The sequence below is a fragment of the Taeniopygia guttata genome, chromosome 1, assembly GCF_048771995.1.
Source record: "Taeniopygia guttata chromosome 1, bTaeGut7.mat, whole genome shotgun sequence".
NCBI lineage: Eukaryota > Metazoa > Chordata > Aves > Passeriformes > Estrildidae > Taeniopygia > Taeniopygia guttata.
In genome coordinates, this window is record NC_133024.1 from 66,970,849 (window position 1) to 66,983,598 (window position 12,750).

Consider the following 12,750-nt stretch of genomic DNA (forward strand, 5'->3'; position numbering starts at 1 on the left):
GAGCGCAATAAAAGGTTTGTTGTTACTTAAGAGGCTGATGGTAATATATGGTTAAAGATAATAAGCTGTCAACAATCCTCATAAAGTAGGATAATAAAGACATATTTGTCCTTCTGTGCCACATGTACATACCTTTGAAGAGATTTAAAATGTGTGAGCTAATTTGCTTACCAATTTATTACACTAGACTGTATAATTACAAAACCCTTGTTATGCTCTGGACTTTTCCAGTAGTTTATTATTAATTTCTGCTTGGCTTTTTTTTTTTTTTTTTTTTTTTTTTTTTTTTGTTGTTGATAAGGGTTTGGTTTGGGATTTTGTAATTAATCTGGAAAAGGACTAGTGTGATAGAAAATAATAAAGATTATGAAAGTCATGCTCACAAAAAACAAAAAAGACTGTAGAGATACGTTATCAAGCTCAGGGCGTGGATCACAGTTACAAAGGGAGCTGCAGTTTGAAATGTGAAGGACAGCATAGGTAGAGAAAGCAAAGTATTCTAACAACTCTTATTTTTGATATTACCTAGATCAGTCCAAATCTGAGTTCTGGGCATCATGGGCAGATGCTTTGTATTTGAATTTCCTTAGGATTTTGAAAATGCTAAGAAAAATAGTGAGACAGCAGAAATATTACAGAGAGATTGAAGAGAAGGAGAGGTTAAAATAGCTACAGTGATGATTAACACAGACAAAATGGATGGAGAACTTCTATTTTTGTCTTGTAGCTTTATAGGCCCAGTTTTTACATTTGTAAAGCAGAGGTGACAAATTCAGATTTGATAGAAACATTTTTACATTAAATGAATGGCACTCACTGCCACCCGAAGTAATTTGAGGAGAACAGCTGAACTAGATATAAAAGTAAAATGGATTATTGTATCAATGAAAATTGATAGAATTTCCAGAATTAGCAACATTAGTGATGCCAAACTCTTTCCCAATAAGATAGTATTTTTGTCCTTCAGGCATTATGTTACCTTTCAGCGAAGAGCCCAGCTTTGAGGGGAGAAATACTTCTAGCATGTTACCACCTCCATTATGTACAAGCCAGTGCATAATGTGAACCCCAGGGCCAGCATATAGTGTACTCCAGCGGGAGTTTATCTCTACAAACCTTCTGCTTCCCCAGAAGAAATTTTGGTCAGATTCAAGGTGATGTTTGTGCTTTCCTAGAGCAGGCTTGAGGGAATAATTTACTGTGTTTTAGCTGGTAGAGAATGTGAACTACAGTTCCTTAGGGCAGAAGCTGCTGCCTCTTGAGTGGTGCCACATGTAAGCACCCTGCTTTTATCAATTCCAAGGATGCTGAATTTATAGGTAGTAAATGTTTTGACATATTCTAACAGAAAAATACTCTTCAACTACTATTTTGTTTGGGTAGAGGCAAAATAGTAGGATGAAACAACATTTTTTCTTTTAATTTCCTTGAACTGAAAATCAGGAAGAAACAATGGGAGAAGTTTTAGATACCTAACATAGTATCAACCATTAAATGTCTGGTGAAAATAAACTGACCAGCAGCTATCTGTGCAAGAAAGAGCAACTGTAGGAAAGAGGTGATCACTGCCCACTATCAAGTGATTGCAAGGGTGAAATAGCTCAGGTTGAGAATGAGAGGCAAAAGGGGTGACAAGTTGTCACTTTGGGACTTTCAGCTGTTGCCTGGCAAAAAAAGGGAATAGGATATTGCAGCAGTCATTAGGGAACAGAATAACAGAGTGGAAATGCCTGTAGAGGTTAGATTGGAAAACTAACCTTACCTAACACACCTTACCTTATGTGTATCTTACCTTGATCTGTCTCTTACCTGTGCTGGCTAAATTAAAGAAAGATTGGGTTTCAGTTCTTTAATTTGTGCAGCTCATGTGTCCCTAAATAAGGCTCATTTATCCCCAGTGGTCCCAAGGTTACGGCTCTGCTGGAGCTAGCAGGGAGCTCCAGGGTGCTCTGCAGCCTCACCAGGTGAAAAGTCACTGCAACTGTGCCCACTGTGTGACAGGAGAAGCACAAAGGTCTTAAGTGGGATGTAATCTCAGTGTGGCAACTCAGCAGGTGTCCAGACTGGGGAACTCCACCAAATCCATGGGACTATACCAGCTGAGCTGTCTTCCAGTGAATTCAATGGGCGCTCTGCAAAGCAAATTAGCAAGAGTTTTCTCTTGCACTCTTGCATTAATCAAGCAATGCCAGCCAAACCTTTTGGTTCCTGTCACCATGACTGACACCATCCCAAGGAAGGGTTTGCTCTCAACAGACAGATATGAAGGCTGCCCCAGGCTCTATTTTTCTTGTGCCCTGAGCAATGACCGTCTCTAACTTCATCACCAAGGTCTTTGAGCATCACATCCTTCTCCTGCCTGCAGACAGGACTCCTCCATGGCTCTGGTTGTTGATGGGTGGTCAGAACTGCCTAGAGGAGAGGAACATGTTTTGAGCTTCCAAGCAAAGTGCAGCCCACCGTTCATGACACTGGCCAGCCCTCAGCTCCAGCTGCATTTGCCTCTTTCCTTTGGGTAAGACTGTGTTGCAGCAGAGAGCCTCACTGGTGACCAAACTAGTGAGAGCTACTGGTTCTCCTGTAACAGGGAGGCTGGAACTCCTGGGCTGCTTCTCCTGGTCTGATCAGGAGAGCAGATGTGGGTCAAGAGCACCCTAAGCTCTGCCCCTATTGCGGAGGTGAGTGCTGTGCTGGCTACTCTGGGGACCATGGGGAACAGGCAGCGGAAGAGTGCTTGGGGGGAATGGCTTGGGACCTGGCCCTGTTCAGAAGAAGAACTGCTGCTGGAGCTCCTTGTCACAGTGAACCAGAGCTGGGATCACAGGCCCTGGCTTCAGCAGCCTGAGCTGCCCTGGGAGGAACTCGCCTGGGGGCTGCTCAGCTGCCAGTGCATTTTACCATCTCCAGGTCTGTGATGATTAGAATAATCCTGAGATCCCGGTTGGAAGGCTGGAATGTAACTGCAGGGCTGAGACAGCCTGAGGCAGCCCTGTCCTTGGAGAGCCTCTGGGAAGGTGCAGTCAGTGCAGATCACTTCTGCCAGCTCCCCGAGGCTGCACAACTGCTCATCTGTGCCCCGGCCCCTTTTGAGAAGCGACCTCGATTACCACGTTGACCTTGCGTGGCTCAACCTGACTACCAGGGAGCAGCCTCACTGCCCCCTCTTATTCCCAGATCCAGCACCCCCACCTGAGCTGGTAACTCCTCAGGAATCAAATGCTCCCATGAGCTCCCTGGAGGTGTGCTGCCACCAGTGGGATGGGGCACCTGAGCTACCAGAAGGTCTTGCGGGGTACCAGGCCTAAGCCTGTTGCTTTCTTTTTGCCTGGCCTGGCAGCTTCCTCTGGGCTTCAGGGCTGCGGGGGATTCATCTTCAAAGACACAGTTTCTTCTGGCTGCTGGTTAAAAGCCTGAGGAGGCTTTTGTTCCTGTTAAATCGTATGTGTGCCTGGCTGTTCTTTCTCACCTGAAAGTTAATAGTTAAGCCCTGGAGACTGCAGCCAGGTACTTAGAAGCCTCTCCTTACCTCTGGAAATTAAGGCAGCTTGAAGGTGTGGTGGTTTGTTGCTTGTGTAAGTGCCAAACGCCCACCCTGCCTTTGAGGAGGGCTGGGCTGTCAGTGATGTAGGGTTGTGCATGGGTGGGAGATCTGTCTGTGGCAAGGCTTGCATGCACAAGTTCATGGTCTGCTTGAGGGAGCCTGGTCTAAGTGATGTCGGGGTGGTGTGTGATAGCTAAATCTCTAACTCAGATTCCCTTTGATTCTGTAAAGAACTTTAATCCTGTTTCCTGGAAAGGGAAAGAAGTGTGCAGAAGTTAGTCAGCTCTGGTAAGAGTTCTGCTGGAATAGCTGCCTGGAGGGCGGGTGTAGGTATTCCCCTGTGCTCCAAGAGGGAAGAGTTGGCCACAGACAGCAAACACAGAGATTCCTTGCATCGTCCTTAGAGTGAAATATCGCTGCTGCCAGGAAAAATCTGACTGGTTCCCCTGGTCCCTGTAGGCTGATTCCAAAACCTGGAGAGACACCTCTCCTTTTTCAGGTGAAAAAATGAAAAATGGAGACAAGAGGCATTTCTATGTTGGTGGATTAGTGCAAACGGAGAGCCTGGAGATAATGAAGCTTTTGAGAACATGGCATAATTGGCGTTCAACAACTCACCTTTTCAGCCACTGAGAGCTATTTAAATGTGAATGGTTCAGTTCCTACCCCCCGGGATGAATACTCCCTGACTCGCCAGATGTTTCTTTGAAGATAGCCAATGGGATTTGCAAAATCCCAGACTGAAGCTTATTATCTGCTGAGTGAGAAGACAAGGGAACTTGATAGCCCTCCAGAGTTCCTGGCCTTGTGTGGGGCCAGAGAGTCTCAGGCAGCCCCAGCCACGCTGGCACCGGTGTGGGAGGAGAGAGAAGGGGCCCAGCTGCTGCTTGGTGGAGCCGCCTCAGCCCCGCTCACCTGCATAAGGAGGTTTAAATTAGGAATGCGGGCATCCCTAATTGCACCGTCAGGCCAAATAAGCCAAAAGGGCTGTGAGCCAAAACTGAAACAAAGTATTTGTGGAACGGGAAAGAGATCATACGTTCAACTCCCCTGCAGCAGCTTTGCTGTCAGAGATGCCAGTTTCCAAGGTGAAAGGCAGCGCGGTAATGGAAGAGCAGGAAAAAGGCTGAGTGCCATTCAGCTGGGGAAGCAAGCAGGCTACTGCAGTGTCTGGATCAGCAACGAAAGGCTGCTTGTAAATAATGCTGCTTCCAGCACTTTGGGATTTTGCAGACTCTCATACTGAGGCTGTTATCGATCCCTGGATACAGGTGCTGAATTCCGACATCTGATAGCTCATTACAGCTGCAGTTCTCCAGCTTGTTTCTTTACAGTAGCACAGTTTCTAGTGCTGAAAAGAGCTTTGTGCTAAGAAATGCTCCAAGGGAGATGAGCTGGTTTTGTCAGGAAGGACAGAAGTGACTGGTGAGGGGACCTGAGGCCGTGGCTTTTCATCTGACATTTGTGTCAGGTCCTGACAAGGGACTCACAGCACCTGCAGATCAGGACTTTCTCTCCTGTACCTGCTGCCATTCCTGTATCAGGGTGTTTGTGCTTACTGATATTTTCTTAAGGGTGAAAATAATGTCTCACCAAAGGCTAATTACCAGAGCAGGGCCTTTTTATCACCTTTACAGTACTGTAAAAGTAGCTTGACTTTCAGTCCTAGTTTTGTACTGAAAACTGGAAAAAAAGGACTGTAAAAGACTAAAGAGGCAGAAGCTTGTAATAGATGCTATTATTCATTTCTAGACTGAAAATCCAGCCACTATGTTGGCATCTGATTCAACAAAAATTTCTTCTTTTCCCGTCCCTTCTTTACACCTCTTTTGAGCACTGAATTCACTTGATCAACGTGAAAAATCACCTTTCTGGGTGATGTGACATCTTGGCAATGTCAGACCATCAGTCCTGCTGTGTTGAGAAGAAATATTTCCTCCTTATGGCTATTCCATCACTGCTCCCTCTTGGGACTGCTGGCACGAGCACGGACAGAGGCAGAAGTCACCACCTCTGGCTCTCAATCACACCTTGGATGAGGTTGCCAGGTTTTCTGGTGCTATCAAGAAACTATGAATGGCCAAGCCTCTGAACTTCTTTAGAAAAACCCTATAATAATTCCCCAGTTTGTGTCTCTGCATGGATCCTGTACCAGTGGTCCATGTACTTATATACCCTTTTTTTTTGTTTTATGTGCCAGCTATAGGATTTGGTTGGCCGAGCGGCAGCAGCAGGAATCAGTCTCCTTTCCTCCTATGAGGTAAGCATCTTTATGATGCGGTTGTGTGCAGAGCAATAGCTGCTCTGCTAGAGCAGTCATTACTAAGCAATCACAGGGAAGGTTCAGCAAAAACAGCTGAGAGCTGCATCACACACACATCACACCGGGAAGGAGGAAATAAGGCTGCTGTACTCCCAGACCATATAGAAAAGGCTTTAGTCTATGGATGGGAAGGTGAGCTAGTGTGCAGGTACATCATGTGGTGACTGACTTTGGGCTGGTGTAAATTAACATATTGGAACACTCGGACCAAACCAGAGGGCTGTCTGCTCTCACCAGCAGCTGTTTCACAGCCATGCTCTTAGATTCCTCTTTCAGCACATTGTCTCTTTTGGGCTTTTTGCATTTGTCTTCTGCCAAGCTGCAGGATTGCATTCACCATGTGTTTAGAAGGAGGCAAGAAATATTTTTCTCTGAGCAACTTAATACAACTCTAAGCTGACATCATATCCCTGTTAGGGAAAGGGCAGAGAGTAAAGGAGCTTGTACTGACTTTGCCCTATTTAGCTTCGCTGCTGTGTTGGTCCTGCAGTGCTTTTTTGCATCTGTCTGAAAACCTGAGGATTCACCTTATCTGAGTACTTGAAGCTCATGTGTTACAGTTTGCTGCTGTGCAAACTGGTCTGTTAAATCTGTCAAGCCTAACTGGACTGTTGGCGAGCTACGGCTGTCAGATTTTGCTCAGTCTTCCTCTGCCCAGACTATCCTGGGATTTATCAGCAAGCTGAAAATTGCTGCACAGTTTCCTTCCCTTCCCTTCAAAGGCTCCTTGGTCAGCTCTTGGGAGCCGTTTGGTTAGGCAATTGCTTGTTGTTCTCTCAGCAGGCACCTGTTCTGCTGAAAACATTTTGGAAATCAGAAAGGCTGATGCTCATTTACATGAAGGACTGCAGGTGCCACGAGGGAGGTTTCAGCATTGACAGATGGGAAATTTGCATGTGGATGGAGCCCTCCTTGCCTTTGTGTCAACAGCATGCAAAGGGCTCACAGCCCATTGAACCTGGATGACACTTGCATCCTTAAAATAAAAGCAATTCCTAATGGATAAGGGACAGAGTCCTACCTGAGCACCTCACAGGAGTAGCAGAAGGACTCATGAAGGAGCTAAGATCTTTCAGAGTCTCCTCCAGAAGAAATTGCTTGAAATGGCTTACAGAGTGCTGGAGACCCAGTTGTCAACACAACAGTTTTACAGTCTTTAATTAGCCGAGACTTCATTTTGTCAAGCTATCCTTGTTGCAGGAAATGATAATGCACTAACAGAAGCAGCCAGTGCAAAGCTATTGATTTTTAGGTGTTTGCTGAAAAATGAGGAACACAGGAAGCAGACTTGGCTGGTCTCCAAGGACTGCCAATAGAGAGGAGTAGCAAAAAGAAAAAGGTACTGAGAAATGTGGCCTTGTCTTGTTCCTATAGGAGCTCATGGAAAGTTTTCTGTTGACTCCAGTCGTTTCTTGTTTGCATTTGGCCCGTGTGCTAAACATGGTGAGAGCTCTGATGGAAGTTTCCCAGTGAAAGACTTTGTCCCTTTTCTGAATGCAAGATAGCTCTGTCCTTTTCAAGATCAGAGTCAAGTCCTTCTGTGAGGAAGATCCCCCTGGATATCCGAGTAAGTCAGCAGGCTGGATCAATATTCCCCTGCCACAGTTTACCTTTGAGGACTTCCTGCAAGGGGCTAGAAGGAGAGAACATCTTTCTCTTGGTGGCTTGTTGTTTTTCTCTGCCCATGTAGCAGATGCAGCCGTGGATGGGACCTGAGAACACTTTTATCTGCCCAGATTATTATAGTACCACTTCACAGGCTCTGTTTAATTCCTCCTAATCTTTGCCATGTCTGCTCTTTGTGAAAGCAAGCTTCTGATCTCACGAAGACTAGTGTTAGCACACTTCTAAATAATTACTGAGAAGAGGAAAAAATTTGTGAAGAGAGGAGAAATTAGTAGCACCATCGGAGACCAGCTTTTCAAATTTACCATCCTCTTCCTACTCTCGGCTGTGTTGAAGAGTAAAAGCAAAACACCTGTCTAGAAGATCAGAGGATAATGGGTTGTGCTCTACCCACAGCCCTGTAAGTGGGGTGCCAAGGGCCGTCGTGGGCACCTGTCATGTTTAACATTGTTAACCAATTACCTGGAGGAGGCAAGACAGGGCATTTGTCAAATCTCAAACCTGACCTTGCTCTGGGCAGCAGGCTGGACTAAAAACCTCCTGAGGCTCCTGCCAGAAGTATCTAAGGGTCCTAAGATGAACAAAATGCTGAACCATTGTTGGAGCTACAAATTATAGCCTGGTTCATCACTTACCCTCATATATGCAGCAGCCCCAACCTTGTTTTGTGTGTATCTATTTCCAAATGGTTTCCTGAGAATGACAAAAAAACCCAGAGATACTTCCATTAAAAATGGCTCCAGTGTGAGCAGTCATACCAAATGATAAGACTGACTGCTACGTCCAAAAGCTATTTACTCATAACTTTTTCCAGAAACCTTCTTGCTTAAAACCAGGGAGAAGTACAAAACTGTTTGTCACTACAGAAAAGGCAGTCTTGCTCTTTGAAGTCACCCTGGTGAGAATGGGAGAAGCAGGAATAGCTGCACCATCCTCTGAGGAGGCTCTTCAGGGACAGAGAAGGAAAACAGTGATGTGCACACAGGGGGCAAAAGGAGAATGCCTCTCTCTGGCCCTGCCTGGAATGATGGCAGGTGATGAGGACTCCTGCATACTTAAAAGCTTTTGCCTTCCAGATTGGAGTGAGGCAGGCAATCCACATTAAGGTAAATGTAAGAAAGGTCAGTTTGAAAAGGGTAATTTATTTTCTCTCTTACATTTAACAGTGTCTCCAATTCAGATGATTCTGCCAAAAAAATACACAGGTAATGCGACAGGAGTAGGAGGCAGTTCGTTTCCTGTCCTCCTGTCTGGGCCACTTTTTCCTCTGGCAGATATTTCATAGCTTCAAAAAAAAAAAAAAAAAAAAAAAAAGGTACAGTTTCTGCTAAACAGCCCTGGCTTTCCTGTGCATCTTCTGCATGAAAGTGGTCTCCAAGCCCCTAAATCAATACATCCCTTCCTGTCCTTCTGAGATCACTTATCTGCCGTGACTTCACTGCTCTTGCTGCAGACTGCTGAGCTCATTGCTTTGCCAGCTGAGCTGGGTGCACTGAAATAAACCCTCAAATTCCCATGCCCCAGCTCTCTTTGCTGGTTCAAAGGCATTTTCCTCCTTTGTCACAGCAAAGCCCAGTCCCTGGAAGCCGCAATTCATGCTGCCACTCCAGCCCCTGCCATATCACCATTTACCATTGGTGGCATAACAAGGATGCAATTCCTGATGAATGAAAAACTTTCTTTACAATTGACTGAAAGTGCTCCTAGCCTTTGCTACAAGCCCACGCAGTGGAAATCTGTGTTTATTTTGGAAGGTACAGGCGGGGGCAGTGCTGGATCCCCCTCTTGTCCCTGGCTGTGCTGTACTCCCAGTTACTCCTGCACCATCCTGCAACGGACTGTAGAGGTGACTGAAGACACTTTTACTCCCTTTAACGTCTTTTGGCTACCTCTTTAGCTGGATTTTTAGCTTTTTGATTTTGGAGTCAGATGACTTTAGATTATACCGTGATATAATATTCATGGAATGCCTGGGGAAAACCCTCCTGAGCTCCACTCAGTTCCCCCTGGGTGTGCGCCCCATGCCAGGGGCTGCTGCCTCCCCCTCAGCTCTCGGCCTCTTGCCAGGACCTGCCAGTGCTGCTCCCAGGCTCCACAGCAGAGACAGGGACTGGGGCATGTGGCACACCCCACAGCTTTCACAGGATCAAATGGATTGTTTGTCTGCTTGTAAGGAAAGGGCAAAAAAAATAAGAAATGCATCTATTTCACAGCAGTTTATACAGCAGAGCCACTCATGATGTTTCAGGGACAGGGACAGCAGCTTCCCACTGCTGCAACCCTGAACCTCAGTGTGCCCAGACAGACCCAGAGGCTCCTCCAAACCAGGCAGCAGGGGATGAGTGGGGGATGGCTGTCCTAGGGTGGCTTTATGTCCCTAAACCAGGACAATAGCTCAGCCCTGGCCCTCCCCCAACCACGGACCATGCGTGTGCACATAGGTTTGTTCTGGCATGTCTCTCCTAGGGGTGAATTTCATCCTTGATGTAGAAGGCTTCCCCAGCCACAGGCTTTGTCTGTGTGGTGAGAGGCTGTCTCCATGAGGCTGTACAGGCACGTACAAGCTTAAAAATTTTCCCTCATCTTCATAATTGACATAATTATGCAATTACAGGAATGAGATGTTGACCGAAATTCATGTCAAAGGGGGAGCCAGGAGGATGGCTGCAGTCAGGTGAAATTCTGGCTGAGAAGCAAAATCCCTCAGCAGAGGATTCTGCTTGAACACCAGGAAATTTTCCCTTGTCCCTGCCACTTAACAGAGCCACTTCAATTTTCTGGTGTCCCTGGTTTGCAACAGGAGCCTCCTGGCAGGGGGTATGTGTTCTTTTGTGATTTCAGGAACACAAAAAGCCTGTTAGTGGGCTCTTTTCTGACCCTGATAGATGGGCATATTCCTGCCATGGGAGAGCATCCTGAAGGCAGCACATGAGTGTCAGGGTACAGCATGTGCTTCATCTCCTATAAATCACAAAGAGGGAGAAAATGGGAGGAAATTCAACCTGGGGTGTATTTTGCTTATATGCAAAACTTTAATTTATTGGCTATTTCATGACGGCAGAGACTGCTCCAGATCAGAAGGGCAGCTTGGCTGCAGATGCTCTGCCTGCAGAGAAGGGCATGGCTGTGGTGGCTGCAGGTAACTGTTCCCTGTTTCTCTGCACTCTGCTGCTGCCTCCTCAGCACCAGCAGACTGCAGTGAGACAAAAGACAAAAAGGGAGGCTGCACACATTGCTGACAGTACTGAGCATGCTGGCTGCAGGAATGCAAAGGAGGGATGAACAGTGTCTGAGGAACCACCTCTGGGTTTTGCCCATCTATTTTTAAAGTAGATTTTGTTGAGACTGATCTCTGTGCAGTGGTGCAGAGCCACAGCTGAGTTCTGAAGAAAAGAAGGCATTTGGGCTCCTGAACAGGCTTCACTGAACTGAAGTCGCCAGAGGCAAGTTTCAGAGGGGTTTCTGGTCCCTTCCCTGACTGCTGCTGCTGGCATGGCCCCAGCATCCCTCCTCCTGCACTGGCCTATTGACCCTGTGGCTGGACACAGGAGATGCTGGTCTTGTTCATGTCTCTTAATGGTATTTTTTAATTTGCTTTTCGATCTCTTTTACTGCCATAGTTCTAAAAGGCTGTCATCACCTTGTAGGGCAAAGCCTCCTGTGCCTTCCTCCAAGGAGAAAAGGGAGGGTTGGCAAAAGTTATCCTTGGGGTAGAGATGATGGGCTATTTCCCCTGGGCCCCTGCTCATTTTTGCTGTGTGGGGCTGTAGGTGTGCTCTTCGGGAAGCACCTTGAGGGTCCCTCTCTGTCCTGGCAAGGGGGGATGAGTGGAGAAAAGCAGAAAGCTACAGCTGCAGAGAGCTCAGGGGTCTCTGGGCTGGGCACCACCTGCATGTTGTTTGTGCTGTTTTGCTGTGCCCACTGTCAGGCAGAGCAGAAGGAAATAGGGCAAGAGAACGATCACTCTGCTCTTCTCCTGAAGTCAGTAACATCACACAGATAACGCCTGGCATGAGCCTGGCAGGCAGCAGTGCCAGGATGGACAAACTTTGCATCCCAGCCTGACTGCTTCAGGCCACTTGTGCCCTCCTCTCCCACATAAGATGGATAAAAATGGCAGAACAAGCTTTGTCCTGGACTTAGATGGAACACAGCTTTTTCTGCAAGGGAGGCTCAGCTAAATAAGGCTTAACTGACTCTTTTCAAGGAAGGTGAGGTAGCATGGCAGTAGGTGAGCTGGCACCCAGTGCTGTATGAGTGAAGGGCTGGCTGACCATGATGCTGTCTCTGGAAGGCTCCCCAAACCACCAGAAGTGTGGAGAGAGGGCAGATGCAGTCAGTGGGCAGCAGTCAGACACCCCCACTCTGGGGCTGGGTTGGGGCCATGGATGCCAGCTGAGGAGCAGAAGACTGAATTCCTATTTAAAGACTTTTCCATCCTTATTTTCTGTGACTCTGCTTCTGTGCTTGCGGATGGATTTCTTTGTCAGCCATAGAAATAAGAAGGTCTTTGTTAACAGGAGATCTTTATTGCTGGATATATGTATTTGACCTTTTGCTCTCAGTTGCCCAGGACATGCAGTGAGCCCAGAGCTACCTCTTCACATCATCATAGAAACCACTGCTGCCATGGCACAAACACTTAATTTTAGCTTAGATTTCTTAGGAAATGAGGACCATAAACTCACACAAGGCAAATGTCTCACCAGCCAGGCACCCAAGCTGTGTCTGCTTGCTCTCAGCAACTTCTGATGCCACTGATCAACTCTACCTCAGTCTGCCAGGCCGGTGTTGCTCCCAGCAGTGAGGAGATCATACAGGTGATGTTAGCAGTGATGGATGTCAGTGTGGCTGAGAGGTCTGGAGACCCAGAGGGGGAAGGCAGGAGTGTAAGCTGAGCTATTCATTGCTAGTGTGACCCACTGATGGTGACACAAGGAGCTTGGGACATGACACCAGCATGTAGAGGTGGCCTGCCTCCCAGTGGAGTTGCCAGGTAGATGGATGCCAGCTGGGGACAGAGGTGGGAAATAGGACATGAGTTCTGCTGCTATAAGATTTTGGACCCAGTCCTTGGGAAAGTCTGTCTTTTCTTCCTCTGCCATCCCCAGGAAAACCACTGCCTGCAAAGTGGAGCTGGGCAGCCAGGAAAGGCAGAGATGGGAAAGAAGCTGCTGGGGGCTGGCCTGGGGACACAGTTATTTCCCCCTGTTTCCCTGTGGTCAAATCAGGGCAATGCATTTGCATTTTGTGTGAGGTC